This window comes from Pelophylax lessonae, assembly GCF_965119305.1.
Source record: "Pelophylax lessonae genome assembly, chromosome: 4".
NCBI classification, from domain to species: domain Eukaryota; kingdom Metazoa; phylum Chordata; class Amphibia; order Anura; family Ranidae; genus Pelophylax; species Pelophylax lessonae.
Window position 1 is genome coordinate 608,331,951 of NC_138771.1, and position 24,959 is coordinate 608,356,909.

Consider the following 24,959-nt stretch of genomic DNA (forward strand, 5'->3'; position numbering starts at 1 on the left):
ACATTGTGGGTGATCAAGGGGTTAAATGTGAGCCTAGGGGAGTTATTCTAACTGTGGGGGGGGGCGTGGCTTGTGAAATGACCATAGAGATCTGTGTTCCTATATAGAAAAACCACAGGGGTTCTATGATCATTCCAGGGAGAAGAACGGTCAGCTGTGTTTACAACAGCCGACCGCTCGTCTCTCTCAGCGAGGAACGATTGCGGGTGTCAGGCGGCAATCGGAGCCGCCTGCCCATTGCATCGGCTTCCCCGCTGACGAGTGCTGTGTGCGCGCGCCCCCTAGCCTCCTACTTGTGACCGACATACAGTTACGGCGGTTTGCGTAGGAGCGCCTGCCTGCCGCAGTACATCTGCGGCGGGCGGTCGTAAAGAGGTTAATGTCTAAACCGCAAAAGTGAGTACACCCCTAAGTGACAATGTCCAAATTGGGTTCAGAGTGTCAATATTTTGTGTGGCCACCATTATTTTTCAGCACTGCCTTAACCCTCTTGGGCATGGAGTTCACCAGAGCTTCACAGGTTGCCACTGGAGTCCTCTTCCACTCCTCCATGACGACATCACGGAGCTGGTGGATGTTAGAGACCTTGCGCTCCTCCACCTTCTGTTTGAGGATGCCCCACAGATGCTCAATAGGGTTTAGGTCTGGAGACATGCTTGGCCAGTCCATCACCTTTACCCTCAGCTTCTTTAGCAAGGCAGTGGTTGTCTTGGAGGTGTGTTTGGGGTCGTTATCATGCTGGAATACTGCCCTGTGGCCCAGTCTCTGAAGAGAGGGGATCATGCTCTGCTTCAGTATGTCACAGTACATGTTGGCATTCATGGTTCCCTCAATGAACTGTAGCTCCCCAGTGCCGGCAGCACTCATGCAGCCCCAGACCATGACACTCCCACCATCATGCTTGACTGTAGCCAAGACACACTTGTCTTTGTACTCCTCACATGGTTGCCACCACACACGCTTGACACCATCTGAACCAAATAAGTTTATCTTGGTCTCATCAGACCACAGGACATGGTTCCAGTAATCCATGTCCTTAGTCTGCTGGTCTTCAGCAAACTGTTTGCGGGCTTTCTTGTGCATCATCTTTAGAAGAGGCTTCCTTTTGGTAAGACAGCCATGCAGACCAATTTGATGCAGTCTGCGGCGTATTGTCTGAGCACTGACAAGCTGACCCCCCACCCCTTCAACCTCTGCAGCAATGCTGGCAGCACTCATATGTCTATTTCCCAAAGACAACCTCTGGATATGACGCTGAGCACATGCACTCAACTTCTTTGGTCGACCATGGCGAGTCCTGTTCTGAGTGGAACCTGTCCTGTTATACCGCTGTATGGTCTTGGCCACCATGCTGCAGCTCAGTTTCAGGATCTTGGCAATCTTCTTATAGCCTAGGCCATCTTTATGTAGAGCAACAATTCTTTTTTTCAGATCCTCAGAGAGTTCTTTGTCATGAGGTGCCATGTTGAACTTCCAGTGACCAGTATGAGAGAGTGAGAGTTATTAACACCAAATTTAACACACCTGCTCCCCATTCACATCTGAGACCTTGTAACACTAACAAATCACATGACACCGGGGAGGGAAAATTGCTAATTAGGCCCAATTTGGACATTTGAACTTAGGGGTGTACTCACTTTTGTTGCCAACAGTTTAGACATTAATGGCTGTGTGTTGCGTTATTTTGAGGGGACAGCAAATTTACACTGTTAGACCCCGTTCAGACAGGGGCGACGCTACTTGCTGGGGCGACCTGTGAAGTCATGGTGCACAGCGTGCACCGCGACCTCAGCGCGACATGCACAGACTTCATATCATTGAAGTCAATGCAGGTCGCCTCCAGGTCGCCCCAAAGTAGTACAGGACCCTTTTCTAAGTCGGAGCGACTTGTGTCGCTCCTATTAGATCGGGTCCTGTGCTAATCAATGGCAGGCGACCCACCGCGACTTGTCAGGTGACCAAGTCGTCTGACAAGTCGCGCTAGTGTGAATGGGGACTCATACAAGCTGTACACTCACTACTTTACATTGTAACAAAGTGTCATTTCTTCAGTGTTGTCACATGAAAAGATATAAAATATTTACAAAAATGTGAGGGGTGTACTGACTTTTGTGAGATACTGTATATAGAAACAATATTCAGTACAATGCAGTCTAGTAAGTATTCTTTAATACTAATCTATGTGTATGAACTGAAAAGTAAGTGGTAGGTAGTTGGGTGTCCGGGTATAAAAAAAGATGATGAGCAGTACCATGCAGTACAGTGAATTGTATCACATTGTAACAATATATGACATGATGGATAGAAGATGATTAGCAGTAGGGTGTACTATGTAGGCAGTGCAGTAAATTGTATTATACGATGGATAGAAGATGATGATGAGTACAGTACAGTGTAGTATATTGTATTATATGATGGATAGAAGATGATGAGTACAGTACAGTGCAGTAAATTGTATTATATGATAATAATATATTATACGATGGATGGAAGATGATGATGAGTACAGTACAGTGTAGTAAATTGTATTATATGATAATAATATATTATATGATGGATAGAAGATGATGATGAGTACAGTACAGTGTAGTAAATTGTATTATATGATAATATATTATATGATGGATGGAAGATAATGATGAGTACAGTGTAGTAAATTGTATTATATGATAATAATATATTATATGATGAATAGAAGATGATGATGAGTACAGTACAGTGCAGTATATTGTATTATATGATAATAATATATTATACGATGGATGGAAGAAGATGATGAGTACAGTGTAGTATATTGTATTATATGATAATAATATATTATATGATGGATAGAAGATGATGATGAGTACAGTACAGTGTAGTATATTGTATTATATGATAATAATATATTATATGATGGATGGAAGATAATGATGAGTACAGTGTAGTAAATTGTATTATATGATAATAATATATTATATGATGGATGGAAGATAATGATGAGTACAGTGTAGTAAATTGTATTATATGATAATAATATATTATACGATGGATTAAAGAAGATGATGAGTACAGTACAGTGCAGTATATTGTATTATATGATAATAATATATTATATGATGGATAGAAGATGATGATGAGTACAGTGCAGTGTAGTATATAGTATTATATGATAATAATATATTATATGATGGATAGAAGATGATGATGAGTACAGTACAGTGTAGTATATAGTATTATATGATAATAATATATTATATGATGGATAGAAGATGATGATGAGTACAGTACAGTGTAGTAAATTGTATTATATGATAATAATATATTATATGATGGATGGAAGATGATGATGAGTACAGTACAGTGTAGTAAATTGTATTATATGATAATATATTATATGATGGATGGAAGATAATGATGAGTACAGTGTAGTAAATTGTATTATATGATAATAATATATATTATGATGGAAGAAGAAGATGAGTACAGTACAGTGTAGTATATTGTATTATATGATAATAATATATATTATGATGGATGGAAGATGATGATGAGTACAGTACAGTGTAGTATATTGTATTATATGATAATAATATATATTATGATGGATAGAAGATGATGATGAGTACAGTGCAGTGCAGTGTAGTATATAGTATTATATGATAATAATATATTATATGATGGATAGAAGATGATGAGTACAGTACAGTGTAGTAAATTGTATTACATGATAATAATATATTATATGATGGATAGAAGATGATGATGAGTACAGTACAGTGTAGTATATTGTATTATATGATAATAATATATTATATGATGGATAGAAGATGATGATGAGTACAGTGCAGTGTAGTATATTGTATTATATGATAATAATATATTATATGATGGATAGAAGATGATGATGAGTACAGTACAGTGTAGTATATAGTATTATATGATAATAATATATTATATGATGGATAGAAGATGATGATGAGTACAGTACAGTGCAGTATATAGTATTATATGATAATAATATATTATATGATGGAAGATGATGATGAGTACAGCACAGTACAGTGTAGTAAGTTGTATGCAGAGTGGGTAGAGGATGGCACGGTGCCCGGCTCTCTATAGAAGGTGGTGATGAGTGGGATGCATGCAGTCACAGTCAGGCAGTCGGGTGGGTCGGTGATGACAGGCGGGGAGCGGAGGACAGCAGGGACATTCATGGCTCCTATACTCCCTCCCCCTCCTCCTCCTCCTCCTCCCTCCCAGTCCTGGAACCGGTGAGACCAGCTCAGGTGTCACCTCCTCCCTCCCCGACCAGTCCCGATCCCTGCCATCACTCTCCGCACCGACACCGCCCGGAGAGCAGGTGAGACACGGGGCACCACTCCGCTAATACCGGGGCTCTGACTACAATTATAGGGGGGCTCTGACTACAGTCATAGCGGTAGGGGGTCACTGGTTCTGATAATTGTGGGCTCAGACTCCGATCATAGGGGAAAATGATTCTGATATTGGGGGCTCTGATTCTAAAAATTGGGGGCTCAGACAACACTTTGGGGGCTCTTACCCTGGGAATGGGTATGGGATAGTGGCACAGACAGGGGGGCTCTGTGCTGGGCTGAACTCATAGAACATTCAGGAGTAGAAGAAGCATATACTATCAAGGAGTTCAGGGGGTCTGCAATGGAGTACAGAGGGTATAGTGGGGAATATAGGGAATCTGGGGTCATCTATAGGTGAGGAGATACATGGGGTCTGGTGTATATTGGAATTGGGGGGAGGGGGGGGGTTGTTATAATAGTTCTGCTATTATCTAGAAGTGGGGGGTATAGTGTTTCTGCTGTTAGCTAGGAATGGGGGATATAGTGGTTTTGGTGTTACTTAGAAGTGGGGGGGATGGGGAGTGTGGTGTTGCCTAGGAATGGGGGGTATAGTAGTTCTGGTATTGCCTAGGAGTGGGGGTATAGTGGTTCTGGTGGTATCTAGGAGTGGGGGTATTGCCTAGGAGTGGGGGTATAGTGGTTCTGGTGGTATCTAGGAGTGGGGGTATTGCCTAGGAGTGGGGATATAGTGGTTCTGGTGGTATCTAGGAGTGGGGGTATAGTGGTTCTGGTATTGCCTAGGAGTGGGGGTATAGTGGTTCTGGTGGTATCTAGGAGTGGGGGTATAGTGGTTCTGGTGGTATCTAGGAGTGGGGGTATAGTGGTTCTGGTGGTATCTAGGAGTGGGGGTATAGTGGTTCTGGTATTGCCTAGGAGTGGGGGTATAGTGGTTCTGGTGGTATCTAGGAGTGGGGGTATAGTGGTTCTGGTGGTATCTAGGAGTGGGGGTATAGTGGTTCTGGTATTGCCTAGGAGTGGGGGTATAGTGGTTCTGGTATTGCCTAGGAGTGGGGGTATAGTGGTTCTGGTGGTATCTAGGAGTGGGGGTATAGTGATATTGGTGTTACCTAGGAGTGAGTGTGTGTGTGTGTGTGGGGGGGGGGGGGGGGGGTTGTGGTTTTGGTGTTATCTAGGAGTGGGAGATTTAGGGGGTCTTCTGTTACCCAGGAGTGGGGGTATAGGGGGTCTGCTGTTATCTTGGAGTGGGAGCGTATAGGGGGTCTAGTGTTATCTAGGAGTGGGGGTATAGCAGTTTTGGTGTTATCTATGAGTGCGGGGTGTGGGGGGGGGGGCTTTTGTTACCTAAGAACGGGGCATAGTGGTTCTGGTGTTACCTAGGAGTGGGGGGTATAGTGGTTCTGCTGTTATATAGAATTGTGGTTCTGGTGTCACCTAGAAGTGGGGGGGGGGTATAGTAGTTCTGGTGTCACCTAAGAGTGGGGGGGGGGGGTATAGTGGCTCTGGTGTCACCTAGGAGTGGGTGGTTACTTAGAAATGGGGGATATGGGGGGGGGGTGTGGTGGTTCTGGTGTTGCCTAGGAGTGAGGGGTGTAGTGGTTTTGGTGTTCCCTAGGAGTGGGGTTGTGGTTCTGGTGTCACCTAGGAGTGGGGGGGGGGGGGGATAGATGTTCTGGTGTCACCTAGGAGTGGGGTTGTGGTTCTGGTGTCACCTAGGAGTGGGGGGGGGGTAGTGGTTCTGGTGTCACCTAGGAGTGGGGGGTATAGTGGTTCTGGTGTTATCTAGGAGTAGGGGTATAGGGGGCCTGGTTTTACCTAGGAGTGGGGGCTATAGGGGGTCTGGTGTTATCTAGGAATAGGGGGTTTATGGGGTCTGGTTTTATCCAGGATTGAGGGTTACAGGGGGACTGATATTATCTAAGGGTGGAGGTTCAGAGGGGTATAGGAATCTGGTGTTATCTAAGAATAGGGGTTATAGGGGTTTTGGTATTATCTTCTGGTGGGAGAGTACAAGAAGTCTGGTGTTATCTGGGATTGGAATACAGGAATTTGATATTATCTGGGATGGGAGGGGGAGAACATTGTTGTGAAGGGGGATTGGGGGTGGGGGGTTCTAGTTGGTTGTATTTGTGAAGGAGTGTACGGGGGTGGGGGTGGGGGGGTCATGTATTATCTATGAGTAGGATCCGGTTCTATTTGTGAGGGGTTATTATTTGGAAAGTCAGGAGTCTATACATGTATGTCTATCATAGTTTTCTATATGACATCTTGCATTATATATCTGTATGATGATCCAGCACACCCTGTATTCTTGCACACACCTGTAGCGAGTGACAGACAGATAATTACACCCCTCCCATATGTCATTCATTAACACCCAATAATGTAACAGAAATTGCTATTTATATGGAAGTGTATGACATCAGCTTGGCGTATGGTGGCAGCGCGTGTGTGTCATGGCTGGCATGCAGAGGGCACGTAGTGGAGCTGTACACCTCTAGTACACAGCCGGATTGATTTCACAGTATAACGTGTCACTCTGTGGTTATGGATTATTAAAGTGTTGTGGCAGTTGGCTGGCGGTTATAAATTGTGTTTTTATTTGAGGAGCTCTGGAATGGTAGTCTGGTGTATTAGAAGGTCATACCACTCTAAACCGATATTTCCATTTTGGGTGGGTGCAGATAGTCTAAACCACCCACCTATTTTCTGTATTCCTTAAGCTAGCACATTTTTCAGGCAATTTGAACCACATTTGATTGACAGGGAATCGAGAATAGGATTAAATCTGATTGTCTAACACCAACCAATCTACCACCCATGAGTCTGATGGACCACCTACATTTGTTTGGTTGAACTGGGAAATAAAATGATAGCTTCAATACAGGTTGTTAACAAAAATATCAAAACTGCAGCAATGTCATTGATCAAAAGGTTCGATTGAGGCAATTTTGATCCTTTCTTATTGCAATGGATCAAAACCATCATTTTATGTTTATGGTCATTTGGCAATTTTAACAAAAAAATCGAACCAAAAACATCAAATTGCTAAATGTAGGACCGGCTTTTGTCCCCAGTGGGGAGATCCATGCTCCCGATCCCTGAACTGACTTTCAAGGATGCTGTTTAATGACAAATGTTATCAATAACAGAGTGGATGGAGGCTCTGAAGCTGCGGTGACAAATGTGGCTATATAACTAGCACAAAGAATGGCAACCAGGATCAGTATTCCAGAAAAAAATATTTCATCTTAAATGGTGTCCATGTGTATTTTTCTAAGCATGTTACCGTAGGTAGAGGTTGAATCTTCATTGCATCACCGTTGTAACCTATCACCTAAAAAATTGTCCCGTCTTTAGTCTACCCAATCTACGGGATCACCGCCCCAGTCTTGTATCAGTATTGTATCTTAGAAAAGTTAAATTATTATTGTATGAGCCAAAAACTTGCCTGTCTATAGTCTCCCCAATCGCCACCCTATTCTCATTGGATCTTTATTGTTTTTTTAAATTGTTGAATTCTCATAGAGCGAAAAAAAAAAATTGTCCCATCTAAAGTCTCCTCAATCTATGGTATCATCATCCCAGTCTCATTGTATCTTTATGCCCAGTACATACGATCCGAAAATCGGACGACGCTCCGTCCGCTTTTGTTTGGTTGCTAGGAACTCTCAATTATATTCGCAAATGGGAGAGGTTACTTACGATACGAATTTTCTCGGACGATGATTCAAAAGCTTCCGGTATGCGTAACCACGCTGTAGCGTGTGAGGGGAAATTATGTCTACTGCTCATGCGCTGTCTACTGCTCACCATTTTTTTCGGACGAACAACATACTGATAATACAATTATCGTACGATGTGTTATAATACGATCAAAATTTTTATGCTTGCACGACCGGATAATATCGGGCGAAATGTCGTGATCGCCTCTCGTAAGCTGTGTACTAACGATCAGATTATCGTCCGATCTTTTCACAAGCGTTATTTTTCGTCCGATTTTCGGATCGTGTGTACGGGCCTTTAGAGTCTCTTCCAATGGTTGGATCTTTATTTTATCAGCCAAAAAACTGTCCCATTTATAGCCTCCCCAATCTATGGATTTACTCTCCTGTTTTTTTCATATCCCCGCTGTATAAAGGTTGAATCTTCTCTGTACTGGGCAACAATTTGATCCATCTGTAGTTATCCCCAGCTATGGGATCACCATCCAAGTCTCATTGTACTATCATTGTATCTCATAAAGGTTGGATCTTTGTCAAATATCAAAAAAATTGTCCCATCTAAAGTCTTCCCAATCTATGGTATCGTCACCCCAGTCTCGTTGTATCTTTAAAGTATCTTCCAACAGTTTGATCTTCATTAGCCAAAAAACTGTCCCATTTGTAGTCTCCCCAATGTATGGATTCGCAATTCCAGTTTTATCTTATCCCCACTGTATCTTATAAAGGTTTAATCTTCACTGTACTGGGCAACAAATTGTTCCATCTGTAGTTATCCCCAGCTATGAGATAACAATACCAGTCTCATTGAATCCCAATGTCTCCCTAATCTATGGGATCACTGTCCCAGACTCATTGTATTTTTGACTGTATCTTACAATGGCTGATTCTTCATTGTATCAGATAAAAAATGTATAGTCTTTCCAATCTGTGGATTCACTGTCCCTGTTTTATCATATCATAGTTGTATCTTATAAAGGTTGAATCGTCACCATATCGGGCAAACATTTGTTCCCTCTATAGTCTCTTCACCTATGCGATCACTGTCACATTTTCATCATATCATCACTATCATATGAGGTTTGAAACTTTATCATATTGGGCAAAAAACTGTCCCATCTGTACTCTCCCTAATCTATGGGTTCACCATTCCCCTATTGTATCTTTTAAACGTTGAATCTTCACCATATCGGGGAACAGTGTGTCCAATCTATCACCTCTGGGATCACCATCACACTGCCATCCTATTTCTATTATATCATAAGATGGTTGAATAATCGTCATATTTTGTAAAAATTGCCCAGTCTTTAATTATGTATCCTTGTACTACCGTTTAATCATATAAAGCAGGCATGTCCAACCTGCGGCCCAGAACCACAGGCAATGCGGCCCACTGCCCCCTGACAATTATTATTTTTTTGCTGGGGAGGAAGGAAGTCGAACCGGGGGCATGGCCACAGCGGCTTCCAACTAACTGTAGGCAGAGGCTGCCTCTGAGCCTCTGTCAATGATAGACAGCACATTGTTGACGTCTATCATAGGAGCCGGTCCAGAAGGCAGGACTTCGTATGACAGCGGTCGCCGGGTAAGCGGGAGATCCCTGCTCTGTGTAATCCAGCAGCTCTCCTCTCTCTTCATTGCAGACTGCATTAGATGGGCACTCACTGGTGAGGCTACATTGGAAGGGCACTGATCAGGCTGCATTGGATGGTCACTCACTGGTGAGGCTACATTGGAAGGGCACTGATCAGGCTGCATTGGATGGTCACTCACTGGTGAGGCTACATTGGAAGGGCACTGATCAGGCTGCATTGGATGGGCACTCACTGGTGAGGCTACATTGGAAGGGCACTGATCAGGCTGCATTGGATGGTCACTCACTGGTGAGGCTACATTGGAAGGGCACTGATCAGGCTGCATTGGATGGGCACTCACTGGTGAGGCTACATTGGAAGGGCACTGATCAGGCTGCATTGGATGGGCATGCACTTGTGAGGTTGCATTGGATGGGCACTGATCAGGCTGCATTGGCTTGGCACACACTGGTGAAGCTGCATTGGATGGACATGTTGGAAGGGCGCGTGGCGGCGTTTTTATATACCTTAACTGTAGTATATATTTTATATGCGGCCCGAGAAAATTTCTCTACAATCAATGTGGCCCAGAGAAGCCAAAAGTTTGGACACCCATGATATAAAGGTTTACTCTAGATCGTATTAAGAAAATCTTTCCTCTCTATAGTCTCTAGTAAACCCATTCCATTTTTATTGTATCCTATATAGATTTAATCTTTATTGTAAAATTGTCCATCTATAGTCTTGTCACTTCTGGGAACACTGTTCCATTCCCATCATAACACCACTGTATCGTATAAAAGGTTGATTTTTCACTGTATGATCCAAAAAACTTGCCCATCTATAGTCTCTCCAATTGCCAACCCATTCTCATTGTATCTTTATTGTCTCTTAGAATGGTTGAATTTTCATTGTATAAGGCAAAAATTTGTCCCATCTTTACTCTTTAATCTATGGGATTACCATCCCAGTCTCACTGTATTTTACAAAGGTCAGATCTTCATTGTATCAGGCAAAAAAGTTTTTATTTATAGTCTCTCCAACCTATGAAATCCCCATTGTTTCTTATAAAAGTTGAATCTTCGCTGTATCAGGCAACAGTTTGTTCAACGTATGGTTATCCCAATCTATGAGATCACCATTTTATTTTACAAAAGGTTGAATCTTCACCGTAACAGGTAACAATCTGTCCTGTCTGGGATTACCATCGCACTCTCTTTCTATCACTATTGTATTATATGATGAATGTTAAATATTTCCCATATTGGGCAAAAAATTGCCTAGTCTGAAATCTTGTAATCTTTGGGATAACCATTCCATTATCATCGTATTACCATTGTATCATATAGAGATTTGCTTTTCATCATATTAAGAAAATATTCCCGTCTATAGTCTCTAGTATACCCATTACATTCTAATTGTATCTTGTTAAAGCCTACCACTTTATAAAACTCTGGTCCGACCGCATCTGGAGTATTCTGTCCAGTTCTGGTCGCCAGTCCTCAGGAGGGATGTGTTGGAGCTGGAGAGAGTCCAGAGAAGGGCAACTAAACTAATTAGGGGATTGGAGGACCTTAATTATGAAGAGCATCTGCAATCGCTTGATTTATTCTCCCTGGAGAAGAGACACCTGAGAGGGGACATGATAGCAATTTATAAATACCTCAATGGTGATCTCAGCATAGAAAAAAAGCTATTCAGTCGAAAGGATTGCATGAGGACTCGAGGGCATACAATGCGATTAGAGGAGAAGCGTTTTAACCTCAGGCAACGCAGGGGGTTCTTTACTGTTAGGGCTACAAGATTGTGGAATTCTCTACCACAAGAGGTTGTTTCTGCGGGAAGTTTGGCTACTTTAAAAAGACTCTTGGACGTACATCTCAAGGATCAGAATATTCAGGGGTATGACAGATGATTACGGCCATACACACCTACACAGGTTGAACTGGATGGACTATTGTCTTTATTCAACCTCAGCTACCATGTAAGATTGGATCGTTATTGTATTGGGCAAACAAATTGTCCATCTATACCAGTGGCCTCAAAACTGTGGCCCTTTGCTTACCTGTATCTGACCCTTGGGGCACTATTCCTCCAAATGACATCAATGATGGGCCACCATTCCTCCCACTGACACCATTGATGGCACACTATTTCTCCCACCGATACCAACAATGGGGCTCTATTTCTCCACCTGACCCCAATGATGGAGTACCATTCCTTCCAGTGAGACCATCAATGGGGCAACAGTCCTCCCACTGATAATAAGGCACAATTTCTCCCTTTCAAAATGATGATGAATCAAGGTTTACCCTCACTGGCCACAGTCTGGGCCCCATTAAGCCTGAAGGACAATAAACTGGCCCTTTGCTTGGAAAATCTGGCAACCCCTGATCTATAGTGTCGTCACTTCTGGGATCACTATCCCACTCTCATCATATTACCATTGTATCAAATAAAGGTTGAATCTTCGTTGTATTGGAAAAAAATTGTCCTGTCCATAGTCTTCAGGAAAGCCATTTTATTCTGACCATATTATTATTATTGCATCCCGTAAAGGTTGAATCTTCGTCACATTGGGTGAAAAGTCTTCCAGCTTTATTCTTGTTTGTTTGTTAAAGCCATCACTGCCTAATTACCTAAGTTGATCAATTAGTCATTGGTGTCACACGGAGAGGGTATTGGCTGTGTTTCAATGTTTATTGACATTGTAAATTTGTAGGAGTGTTGCGCAGTAGACTGCTGTTATTGGTATTTTTGGTATGTGAACAATTTGCAATGTTTTTGTTAGCGAAGGCAGTGATAACATTTCTGCCATTCTCCATCTTCTATTCATCACTTCACCGCTGTCAGGAGTTTCCACACTCTGTCCCAGCACACTCCCCCCCCCCCCGCAAACCGCACCCCCCCCCCCCCCCCCCCAACGCTGCACCTGTGTTATTGTGTAATGTCAGGGGATGCAAGATACAAGATTAGGACGGTGCAATGAATATGGATAACACCTTCATATGTCTGTGTGCAATGCTTTCAATATGAAGGTCAAGATCACGAGGGCATGGCCTCCAACTATGAGGAAAGTTCCAAACTCACCTTAGAAGGTAATATTTTGCTAAAGGAGTAGTGGATACTTTCAAAAGACTTCCAGCAGATGTAGTGAGTTAGTTAACAGTAATTACATTCAAACATAATTTGGAAAAACAGAGTTATATGAAAAAAATAAAATAAAAAAATAAAAAAAGGGGCAGGCCCGATGGACTACTTGGTCTTTTTCTGCTATTATTCTTCTAAGTTTCTCTATTTCTATAAAATTGAAAAGCAGCGCTATATAAAAAGTCCAGGTATAGGTAGGGTCCAGCTGATTGGTCTTCTTGAAGTGCCACCACCAGAGAGAGTTAGAGCAACCCCAATCACATTGCCGCTTACCGTCCCACTAATAAAAGAAGGCTCAAAGGTTCCACCAAACTGCTCCTCCAGAAATCCTCAGCGATTCCAGGATCAAGCCAATTAGGTGCGACTCCATACAGATGGTACAAGGCAGATTGATCACTCATATATACCAGAAAAAAAGCAAAAAATAAAATCATAGTGCAACACCTAATGAACCACCATTTAATTTCCTTATGCCAAATAAATGCGTACAGGTAATAAGAGTAAAAAGAGCTTATCTGCCAGAAATGTTTGACCGCCAACGAGATGACCGCTTCCGGGGCGAGGCTAACATTGGACGAAACGTCGCGTCGGGCGGGACGTCACTACGGAGTGAAGCAGCGGTCATCTCGTTGGCGGTACTCTTATTACCTGTAAGCATTCATTTGCCATAAGGAAATTAAATGGTGGTTCATTAGGTGTTGCACTATGGTTTTCTTTTTTGCTTTTTTCTGGTATATATGAGTGATCAGTCTGCCTTGTATCATCTGTATGGAGTCGCACCTAATTGGCTTGATCCTGGAATCGCTGAGGATTTCTGGAGGAGCAGTTTGGTGGAACCTTTGAGCCTTCTTTTATTAGTGGGACTGTAAGCGGCAGTGTGATTTGGGTTGCTCTCTCTCTCTCTCTGGTGGTGGTGGCGCTTCAAGCTTCCAATCAGCTGGACCATACCTATACCTGGACTTTTTATATAGCGCTGCTTTTCAATTTTATACTGTTTTTATGTTTTATACAGCATATGTGCAGCAGCTGTTTTATATTTAATAGACCCAAGTGCAGTTTTTTGTTTAATTTCTCTATTTCTATGCTACTTCTTCTTGGGCTGTACGTGAACACGATTCCACCCATTTTTTGATCTGGTGGTCAGTGGAGAAGGTCCACCTAACATTGATGAGCAGTGGAGAATGTCCACCTAACATTGATGAGCAGTGGAGAATGTCCACCTAACATTGATGGGCAGTGGAGAAGGTCCACCTAACATTGATGGGCAGTGGAGAAGGTCCACCTAACATTGATGAGCAGTGGAGAAGGTCCACCTAACATTGATGAGCAGTGGAGAATGTCCACCTAACATTGATGGGCAGTGGAGAAGGTCCACCTAACATTGATGAGCAGTGGAGAATGTCCACCTAACATTGATGAGCAGTGGAGAAGGTCCACCTAACATTGATGAGCAGTGGAGAAGGTCCACCTAACATTGATGAGCAGTGGAGAAGGTCCACCTAACATTGATGAGCAGTGGAGAATGTCCACCTAATATTGATGAGCAGTGGAAAAGGTCCACCTAACATTGGTGGTCAGTGGAGAATGTCCACCTAACATTGATGAGCAGTGGAGAAGGTCCACCTAACATTGGTGGTCAGTGGAGAAGGTCCACCTAACATTGATGTGCAGTGGAGAGGGGTCCACTTACATTGGATGCCAGAGGACAAGGGCCTTTGAAGATTGCTGGTCAGTGGAGAAGGGCTCACTGATATTGGTCCTCCCCCTTCCCTAACATTGGTGATCAGTGGGAAAGGGCCTCCTAACATTGCTGGTCAGTAAAGAAGGGTATTTTATCATTGGTGGTTTGTTGAGAAGGCCCTCCTAATATTGGTGGTCAGTGGAGAAAGCCCCCATAACGTAAGTGGTCAGTGGAGAAAGCCCCCCCCTAACGTAAGTGTTCAGTGGAGAAAGCCCCCCAATAGTGGTTGTCAGTGGATATGACCCCCTAATATTGCTGATCAATGTAAAAGGGCCATCTAACATTTGTGGATAGTGGAGAGGGGTTAGTGGAGTAAGCCCACCCTAACATTGGTGATCGGTGGAGATGCCTCCCCTCAAGACTGGTGGTCATTGTAGGCAGGAGATCAGTCTGCCACTTCTCACTACTCAAGAAACCCCCTTGGAACCTCTGTAGGGTCCCTAAGGTTCCATGGAACCCTGGTTTAGAAAGGCTGCTGTAAAATATGTTCAAATAATAATAAAAAAAATACATACATTTAGCAAAAAAAAAAGAAAAATTTTTTCACCTTTTGTCATATACATGTGTCTACATTTACAGCCCATTCACACTGATCCGACTTGGACCGCGACTTGGTCAGCCTGACAAGTTGCGGTCCGTCGCGTCCCATAGTGTAGTACAGGAACGGTTCTAATAGGAGCGACACAAGTCGCTCCGACTTAGAAAAAGGGTCCTGTACTACTTCGGGGCGACCTGGAGCGACTTGTATAGACATTAATTAATTAATTGTGAAGTCCGTGCAAGGCGTGCCGAAGTCACGCTGCACGCGATGTCACAGGTCGCCCCGAAGTCGGATCCGACATAGTGTGAATGGAGTCTTAGGAAAATCTTGCTTGAGTAAACAGGATAGACAAACAGAAATCTACAGACTGTCTATAAACAGCTCTAGGCAGTTAAGGTTTTTTCCGCAAGGTCCAAGAAAAAATAAGTCTAGTACTGATTTTTTGGCATGCATCTGAATATAACCCAACCAAAGAGATAAAGAGATAGACGGTAATTTGCCCCAGCATTGTTCCTGTTATTGAAGCCCGATTAGATGTTTACTGCCGGGCACCGCCTCCACTTTGGCGCATGAGATGGCCAGGGCTTTTTATTATTTTATACATACACGCTAAAGACTTGAATTGTAGAGAGAAATTTTTTGAAAGACTTCCCCAGACCATATATTTTCTGGAAATGCAGGACCTATAGAATTTAAACATTGTTCTGTTCATTCCTAATGTCCCACCGTATGTGTGCAAGTGTTTATTAAAGAAATCTGAGTGCCCAGCAATACAGCGTAATCACAAAACATCTCTACTGGATATAAAATAATAATTGTCGGTTCACACTACCGCGACTTGTCAGGCGACTGGTCGGCCTGACAAGTCGCGGTCCATTCTGTGCTACGGGAACCGTTCTAATAGGAGCGACTCAAGTCGCTCCGACTTAGAAAATAGTTCCTGTACTACTTCGGGGCGACATCGGAGCGACTTGCATTATGTGAAGTCTGTGCAAGTCGCGCCGAAGTCGCGGTGCACGCGACTTCACAGGTCGCCCCCGAAGTCGTGCTGCGGTAGTGTGAACCGGCACTTAAACTGCATTGAAGTCATTTATAGCACATATGTATAAATTATTATTGTCATTTTGCAAAAAAATTTAAATTGCTGGTGCACAAAACTATAAATAGGTGACTTTCACTAGAACCTTCACAACTAGATACATTTAGCATTACGGGCCGGTTCACACCAGAACGCGGTGCAGGAAACCTGCGTTCTGTGTGTGTTTGCTGTACCGCGTTCAAAACGCACTGCAGTTGTGATCTGCAGCGGGTGTTAATATTCGATTAACCACTTGAGCTCCGGAAGGTTTTGCCCCCTTCATGACAAGGCCATTTTTTTTTCTTTTTTAGCACTGTGCTATTTTAACCACTTCAAGACCAGGCCTTTTTCTGACATTTGTTGTTTACACGTTAAAATCAATAGATTTTGCTAGAAAATTACTTAGAACCCCCAATCTTTATTGATATTTTTTTTAGCAGAGACCCTAGAAAATAAAATGGCGGTTGTTGCAATGTTTTATGTCATTCTGTAATTGCGCAGCGTTTTTTTACATTTTTTTTTTCTTTGGAAAAAATACACTTCATTGAACTAAAAAAAAGTTAGCACAATTTTTTGTATGATGTGAAAGATGATGTAAATAGATACCCAACATGTCACGCTTTAACCACTTAAGCCCCGGAAGATTTTACCCCCTTCCTGACCAGGGCCTATTTTGCGATTCGGCACTGCGTGACTTTAACGGACAATTGCGCGGTCGTGCGACGCTGTACCTAAACAAATTTGACGTCCTTTTTTTCCCACAAACAGAGCTTTCTTTTGGTGGTATTTGATCACCTCTGCGATTTTTTGATCATGCGCTATAAACAAAAAAAGAGCGTCAATTTTGCAAAAATAACAATATTTTTCACATTTTTTTATATGAAATCCCCCCCCCAAAAAAATGTAAAAATCAAATTTTTTTTAAATTTTTGGCCAATTTGTTTTCTGCTACCTATGTTTGGTAAAAAAAAAATCACAATAAGCGTATTTTGATTGGTTTGCGCAAAAGTTATTGCGTTTACTAACTAAGGGAAAGATTTCTGTCATTTTTGGTGTTTTTTTTTTAAACGAGTAATGGCGGCGATCTGCGATTTTTTTTGCGGGACTGTGACATTGCGGCGGACAGATCGGACCCTTGACTGACATTTTTGACACTTTTGGGGGTACCAGTGACATTACTGCAGTAATCAGTGCTATAAATATGCACTGTTACTGTAAAAATTACACTGGCAGGGAAGGGGTTAATTTTATTGGAGAGGGAGGGGTTAATGTATGCCTGGTGCTTACTGACGTGTGGGGGGGGGAGGTGACTGAGTGAGTCAGGGACAGATCGCATGTTCAGCTATGCTGAACACTCCGATCTGTCACTCCCTGTCACTTAGGAGATCCGCCCGCTCTGTTTACACAGGCGGGCGGATCTTCAAACTAGAATCCCCGACGATCGGGGAAGAGCGGCGGCGATCGCCGCTGCTCCTCCCCTGGCCCGACTCCCGCTGTGAATGAAAACAGCGGGAGCGCGCCTACAGGGGGAGGAGTTGTCGCTGGACGATAACGAGCCACTGTGCCGCAGTAGAGGCACAGTGAGCGGAGTTAAAGTGGTTAAAATTGTGCACGCTTGTGGAATGGCGACAAACTATGGTACCTAAAAATCTCCATAGGCGATGTCTTAAAAAATTTTAACGGTTACCAGTTTAGAGTTACAGAGGAGGTCTTGTGCTAGAATTGTTGCTCCTGCTTTAATGATCGTGAAATCTCATCGCACAGACATCGCATATGATCTGCAAAGCAATGCGGTGCAAATCATATGCGACGTCTGTCATCGCACAGGTGTGAACCCAGCCATAATCTTGGTGTGCTTTGTGTATTTCTTCCAGATCTGTCACCAATCTCACTAAATCCAACTCACCAGAAGGATAGGCTGGTCAGATTATAAACCAGCACACAAGCCAAATCGCAACCAGCGATCACTGAATATACTCTTCTGCCGAAATAGGCATCAATCTGTATCTCTTTTTGTATGTCATAACATCCAATGTGGGAAATAAAAAGAAGGAAGGAGGCTTCCATTGTGAATTCCCTTTGTTGACTCCTGCGTAGAAAACGAATAGTGTGGTCTTTTTTTGCCAATTCTTTGTCCTCTCTTAAGGTAAGCTATTAGAATTTTCCTTACATCTAGCTTGTTGTATGTATCACTTTTCTTGCTATCCATCCAACCTGGAAGGGAGGAGATAACCACATCCGGTGTTCTGTGGAACGTTGAAGAGGCTTTAGGTAGAAAAGCTGGGTCTGGGGTGAGGATTATTTTATCCATCTGAATCAGACAATAAGGTTCAATCATAGATAGAGCCTTTACTTCGCTGACTCTTCTCGCTGACACATGCGCCACTAGGAGAACTGTTTTTAGTATAAGGTATTTATCTGAGCATTCTTCCCATGGTTCAAAGGGTGTAGAGAGGAATCCTTTAACCACTTGCCGACCGCCGCCCGACTATATACGGCGGCGGTCAGCCCCTCCCAGGCAAAGTGACGTACCGGTATGTCACTAGCCTGGGAGCCAATAGGGGGCGAGCGCGCACCGCCGGAGGCGCGCTTCCGCCCCCGCTCGTTCCCTAAGCATCCCGCGCGTGTGACTGGCGGACCCGATGTCCGCTGGTCACTCGCGATCGTCGGGTGGAGAGGGAGAAAGGCAGGCGGCTAATGTAAACAAAGCCGCCTGTCATTCTCCCCTGTGTAAAAGCACAGATCACTCGGTCCTGCTATGTAGGACCCTTGATCTCTGGTGTTACACACACAGCCACATCCAATCACAGTAAGAGTAACACCCCTAAGGACACACTTAACCCCTCCCTCTCCAATAAAGTTAACCCCTTCCCTCCCAGTGTCATTTTTAGAGTAACAGTGCAAATGTATAGCACTGATTACTGTAGTAATGTCACTGGTACCCCCAAAAGTGTCAAAAATGTCAATCAAGGGTCTGAACTGTCCGCCGCAATGTTGCAGTCCCGCAAAAAAAAACGCAGATCGCCTCCATTACTCGTTAAAAAAAAAACAATAAAAATGACAAAAATCTTTCTCTTAGTTAGTAAACGCAATAAATTTTGCGCAAACCAATCAAGATACGCTTTTTGCAATTTTTTTTACCAAACATATGTAGCAGAAAACAAATTGGCATAAAATGTTAAAAAATTTCGATTTTTACATTTTTTTTTGGGGGGGGGGGGGATTTCATATTAAAAAAAATTTAAAAATATTGTTATTTTTGCAAAATTGTCACTCTTTTTTTGTTTATAGCGCATGATCAAAAAATCGCACAGGTGATCAAATACCGCCAAAAGAAAGCTCTGTTTGTGGGAAAAAAAGGACGTCAATTTAATTTGGGTACAGTGTCGCACGACCGCGCAATTGTCCGAATAAAGTGCCGAATCGCAAACTAGGCCCTGGTCAGGAAGGGGGTAAAATCTTCCGGGGCTTAAGTGGTTAAGTACCATGGAGAGGTCACGTGTCGGGGTTCTGGTGAACTTTGTGGGTCTGGCTTTTTTTTTAACGAGAGAAGGAATCCTCTTATGAGGGGGTCTTCTGCCAGCCAGATATCTAGGCAGGACAACAGGGCCGCCACTTGGACCTTCAAAGTGTTATGGGAAATGTTCTTGTCTGCTCCTTCCTGTAAGAAATCTAAGATTACTAGAATTGTCCCCTTGTGGGGGTCTCCTTTGCTCCCGTACCAGAAGACAAACTTTTTTCTCACTTTCTCGTAGATGGTTCTGGTTACAGGTTTTCTGCTGACTAAATTGGTGTCTATAACCTTGTTCGACAGACCCTTCCTCTGTAGCCTCCCCCTGTTCAGGAACCAGGCCGAGAGCTTTATGACCTTGTGGTTCGTGTGGTTGACTGGCCCCTGCGTTAGGAGGTCCATCATGTCTAGAAGCAATAGATATGGTCGAACACTGAGATTCTTCCAGTGATTGAACCATGGTCTCTGGGGCCAATGGGGTGCAATAAGTATCACTATCGCCCTTTATTCTCTGATCGTTTGTACTACCTTTGGTCTTAAGGTAGTTGGAGGGAATGTATAACAAAGCTGATACACCCAATTTTAGTTGAACGTGTCTACACCTATGTTTCCATCTGTGGGGTTCAGGGAGAAGAATTTTGGGAGTTTATTTTTGATGTGAACAGATCCACCTCGGGTACCCCCCAGGTTTGAGTGATCCATGAGAAGGTTGCTTGATTTAAGGACCATTCTGTCTGTTTTATGGCTTTTTGACTTAAAGAGGAAGTAAACTCAAAAAAAAAATCCGAGAAAAAAAAGCCCTGTAAAGAGAAAGGCATAATGAGCTAGTATGCATCGCATACTAGCTCATTATGCAGTACTTACCTTAAAACGAAGCCCCCGCCGTGCCGCCACCTCAGCGACAGGACGGCGACATGTCCTGCCGTCCCGCTTACGGGTTCGCGTCCTCCGGCCATCTGATTGGCCGGAGGCGCGATTACATCACTCCCGCGCATGCGCGCGGGAGCCGCCGTACACGGCACTGAGCTCTGAAGGAACGGCACGGGTGGCCGTTCCCTCAGAGCGCCTGCGCCGATGACGTCATCGGCAGTTTGCGCTGTAAATATCTCCTAAACGGTGCTAGTTTGGGAGATATTTATAGCACCTATAGGTAAGCCTTAATATAGGCTTACCTATAGGTAAAAGTTATACAAGAGGGTTTACAACCTCTTTAAGAAGTCTGCCAGCATGTTGTCGATTCCTTTCAGATGTATGACGAAGATGGATCTGATGTTTCTCTCAGCCCAAGACAATGTCGTTTCTGTCAGACTCATTAGACGAGTCGATTTTGTTCTCCCTTGTCTGGTATGCCATTGTTGTGGTGATGTCTGACTGAATCGGGACATCTTTGTCCTGAATGGCTGGTTGGAATGCTCTTAGCGCCTCCTCTACAGCTTTTAATTCCCTCACGTTTGAGGATGCTAGTTGGGACCAATTTTCCTTGTCCATTTTCCTTGTACACAACGATCCGCCATATGTGCGCCCCATCCCGGAGTGCTTGCGTCCGTAGTGATCTGCCCCAGATTGGACTGCATCCATCTGTGTCCCTTGAGGTAAATCAGTGGGTTAAGCCACCATTGGAGCGCTCTTTTGATTAAACGAGGAACCAAAATATTGGTCTCTAGGGATGATGGGTTGCCATCCCATCGGGCCAGGATGTGATTTTGTAGAGGCCTCATATAGAGCTGTGCCCAGGTGATGGCCGGAATTGAGGATGACATTAGTCTCATCACTGCCATGCCCCGCCTGATGGTCATGAATTTGGCTCCTATCAGAGATACTATCGCCTCCGTGATTTTCTCGACCTTTTCCTTTGTTAGGAGAATCTTTGTTATTTTATCATCCAGTATGTAGCCCAACACTATGTATTGATTTTACAAGCCCACCCCCGCACCCCCACAGTTAGAAAACACCCCCTAAGCTCACACTTAACCCTTTGATCGCCCCTGGGGTAACCCCTTCCCTGTCAGAGTCATTGGTACAGTAACCGTGCATATTTTGTGCACTGATTACTGTAGTAATGTAACTGGTCCCCTCAAAAGTGTCAAAAATGTCAGTTAGGGGTCCGATCTGTCCGCTGCAATGTTGCAGCCCCGCTAAAAATCGCTGATCGCCGCCAATACTAGTAAAAAAAAAAAAAAACATAAATCTTTCCCCTAGTTTGTAGACGCGATAACTTTTGCACAAACCAATCAAAATACACTTATTGTGATTTTTTTTTTTTTACCAAAAATATGTAGCAGAATACAAATTGGCCTAAAATGATGAAAAGAAAATAGATTTTTATTTTTTTTCTTTTGGAATGTTATTTAGCAGAATGTGAAAAACATTGTTTTTTTTTTTTTTCAGAATTGTCGCTCTTTTTTTGTTTATAGCCCAAAAAAAAAAAAACGCAGAGGTGATCAAATACCACCAAAAGAAAGCTCTATTTGTGGGAACAAAAAGAACATACATTTAATTTGGGTACAGCGCCGCACGACAGCGCAATTGTCTGTTAAATTAACGCAGTGCCGAATCGTAAAAAATTTCCTGGTCATTAAGGGGGGAAAACCTTCAGGTCCAGAAGTGTTAAGTACCGTAGTTTGTCGCCATTCCACATGTGCGCAATTTTAAAGCAAAACATGTTAGGTATCTATTTACTCGGCGTGACATCATCTTTTACAATATACAAAAAAAATTGGGCTAACTTTACTGTTTAGTTTTTTTTTTTTTAATTCAGTGAAGTGTATTTTTTCCAAAAAAATTGCATTTGAACAACCGCCATTTTATTCTCCAGAGTCTCTGCCAAAAATATATATATATATAAGTACTGTCATTTATATTTTAGCAAAAAATACTGATTTTAACTTGTAAGCAACGAATGTCAGAAATAGTCACTCACATGTTAGAAGTGTCCACCCTACACTAGGTAAACACGCTCAGCTATGTTAGTTGTTCGTCTCCGGTCAATCTACGGACTGCCTGCATGACCTGACATGCGCATTGACATGCCCCGCCATACGCATTTCGTCATGCGACGTCCTCACAGTAGAGTCATATTACTTTTAAGAGAAACTGTTTTTTTATATTGAATTTCATTTTTTCATTTTATTTTTATTTTTTTTGGGAGCCCAGAGATGTTATTTTGAAGTTTGCACATCTTCTTCAGCATTTTGCACTTGTACTTTTTTTTTCTACTTGCACAGTTGTATATATCCAGACAATTGGTAGGGTTTATAGAAAATATATTTAATACATTGACATTTTATGTTTTATGGTTAAACATTTTTATTGCTATTTGATATTTTTGTATTGTGACCTCCTGTATTTGCACTTTAATATTTGTATATAAGATTATTCAGGGTGGAGTGTAGATCGGTGCTACTCACACTAAATATTGCTCTGCTCCTATTGATTTTATCAAAAATTTGAGTTGCAGCTGTCTATCAGACCATCCATATTTGGTATTTTCATCTGTGGTACTGTTAGCCCCCCGTTCACATCGGCTCGATTTGGCAGGTCAATTTCCCTTTCAAATTGTAGTCCTATTGCCCGCAATGGTACCATCTCAATTGGTGCAATGCTGACTTTTGCGGCGCCAATTTCCAAAAGTAGTTCCTGCACTACTTTTGGCGACTTCAGGGGTGACTTCAATAGACATCTGTGCATGAACTCAAATGTCGGACTGTAATGCGGCTTTAAAATCTTGCGAGTTCAGATGAAGTCGCACGATTTCAAAGCTGCGTTCAATGTGGACGAGGGCTTATTGTGATAGATTGTTCATGATCTGTGCAGTAATCCAGTGTGAGACTTTCCCTCTGTGCAGGAGCTTCCTGTAATACAGACTGCTCACTGCTGTGCTCTCTCCTCGTGCAGGGTGGCTGGTCTTGTCCCCGCCCCTTCCTGTACTATTCTGACTTCAATTGTAATAGTGACTTATCCTTTGCTGAGACATATTCCCTGCCTGTATAAGCAGATGCAATCACTACGGACAAGCGTTATCAGATAGCTGAACTCACCAGACACCTTTTCTTTCCATCCATGTAGGTTTTATTACAAGCAGTAGGTATAGCAGGCAACAAAAAGTGGCAGATGATTGAAAGATGGTATCTTCAGGTCAAAACATGGTAATGTGTTCCTGGATGTGAGCAGATTGTATAAAGGCCTAGACAGATGTGGCCATCTTTATTCCCACAAGCCTAAAGAAGCAGGAAGAGGAATTTCAGCAATCAGCACAGGTGGGAGGGAACACAGAAAGGATAGACAGATAGCAAGTGCAACAACCCAAATAACTACAAGATGGCAGTATAATAACCAAATATAGAGACATTTCCATAACTATGCATTATATTATATCTTACACATTGGTGTAACAGGACATGTAGTTTTCTGCAGGCTGCCTGTAGTGGGTGGAGCTCCTGGGCCCCTCCCACAGCTCTCCTCTCTGCACAGACTATGTACAGCACAGTGATGATATCACTGCAACTTTTACAAAGTAAAATATTTGCTGCAGAGTAGATTTATATCCTTTGTGGCAAATGAGAAATGTATTCAAATGAAACTTTTTTTTTTCTGGAGTTTGAGGCAGCCCATTCATTATGAAATTGCTGGCAATGCCCCCTTAACATGGCTAGGGAGGAAAGAGGTAGATCATGATGGACATCCTCCAGCCAGGAAATGAGGCAGGGCTTGCTGCAGCTTCTAATGCACACTATGATAAGCAATTGGTTTAGGAGGAACCTGTACAACTGTGCAAAACTGGGGGATTGTCTTGAGTTCAGCTTTAAAGGCAACACAATATGTTTTACATTGAAATGGAAGTCATGACTGGTTTTTGTTCTTACCTGTGACCCCCTTGGAGAGGATTCTCCTCATTCCTGTTCCAGACAAAAACTGTATAGACTGGAAGATACAGCAATAAAACCCTCTGGCTCTGCACTACTACTTTATTGTAAATAAAGTGTTTTTAATGCGGTTTGTGTCCCCATTGGAGAGATTTCCCATCATTTCCTGCCCAGTCACTGAGAAAAAAAAAGGGAGAAACCCTCCAATGGGGACACGGACAACAATAAAATGGCAGAGGTTGTATACCCTCCACATCCCATCCAAACCTTACCCAACCCTTAGGCCTCATTCACACAGCCAACAAAAGCCGTGTACCGTCAAGAGTCAGCATATTTCAGTGTGGGGATCACAGCTGTGTGTGTTCATTGATCTGTGCAGACTTCCTGGCAGGGCCGGACTGGCCTGCCGGGATACCAGGAAATTTCCCGGTAGGCCGGCAAGTCCCCTGCTCTGGGGCTGGCAA

General features: G+C 43.1%; 1 protein-coding gene across 1 annotated transcript in view; it reads left to right on the forward strand.

The window, feature by feature from the left end:
* Nucleotides 1-4,237: 4,237 nt before the first annotated feature.
* PALM3 (paralemmin 3) overlaps nt 4,238-24,959 on the forward strand; it is an 84,232-nt gene continuing 63,510 nt past the window's right edge. The window contains exon 1 of the mRNA XM_082255953.1: nt 4,238-4,342. The gene's annotated coding sequence lies outside the window, so the exon portion shown is untranslated. The remainder of the gene's footprint in view (nt 4,343-24,959) is intronic.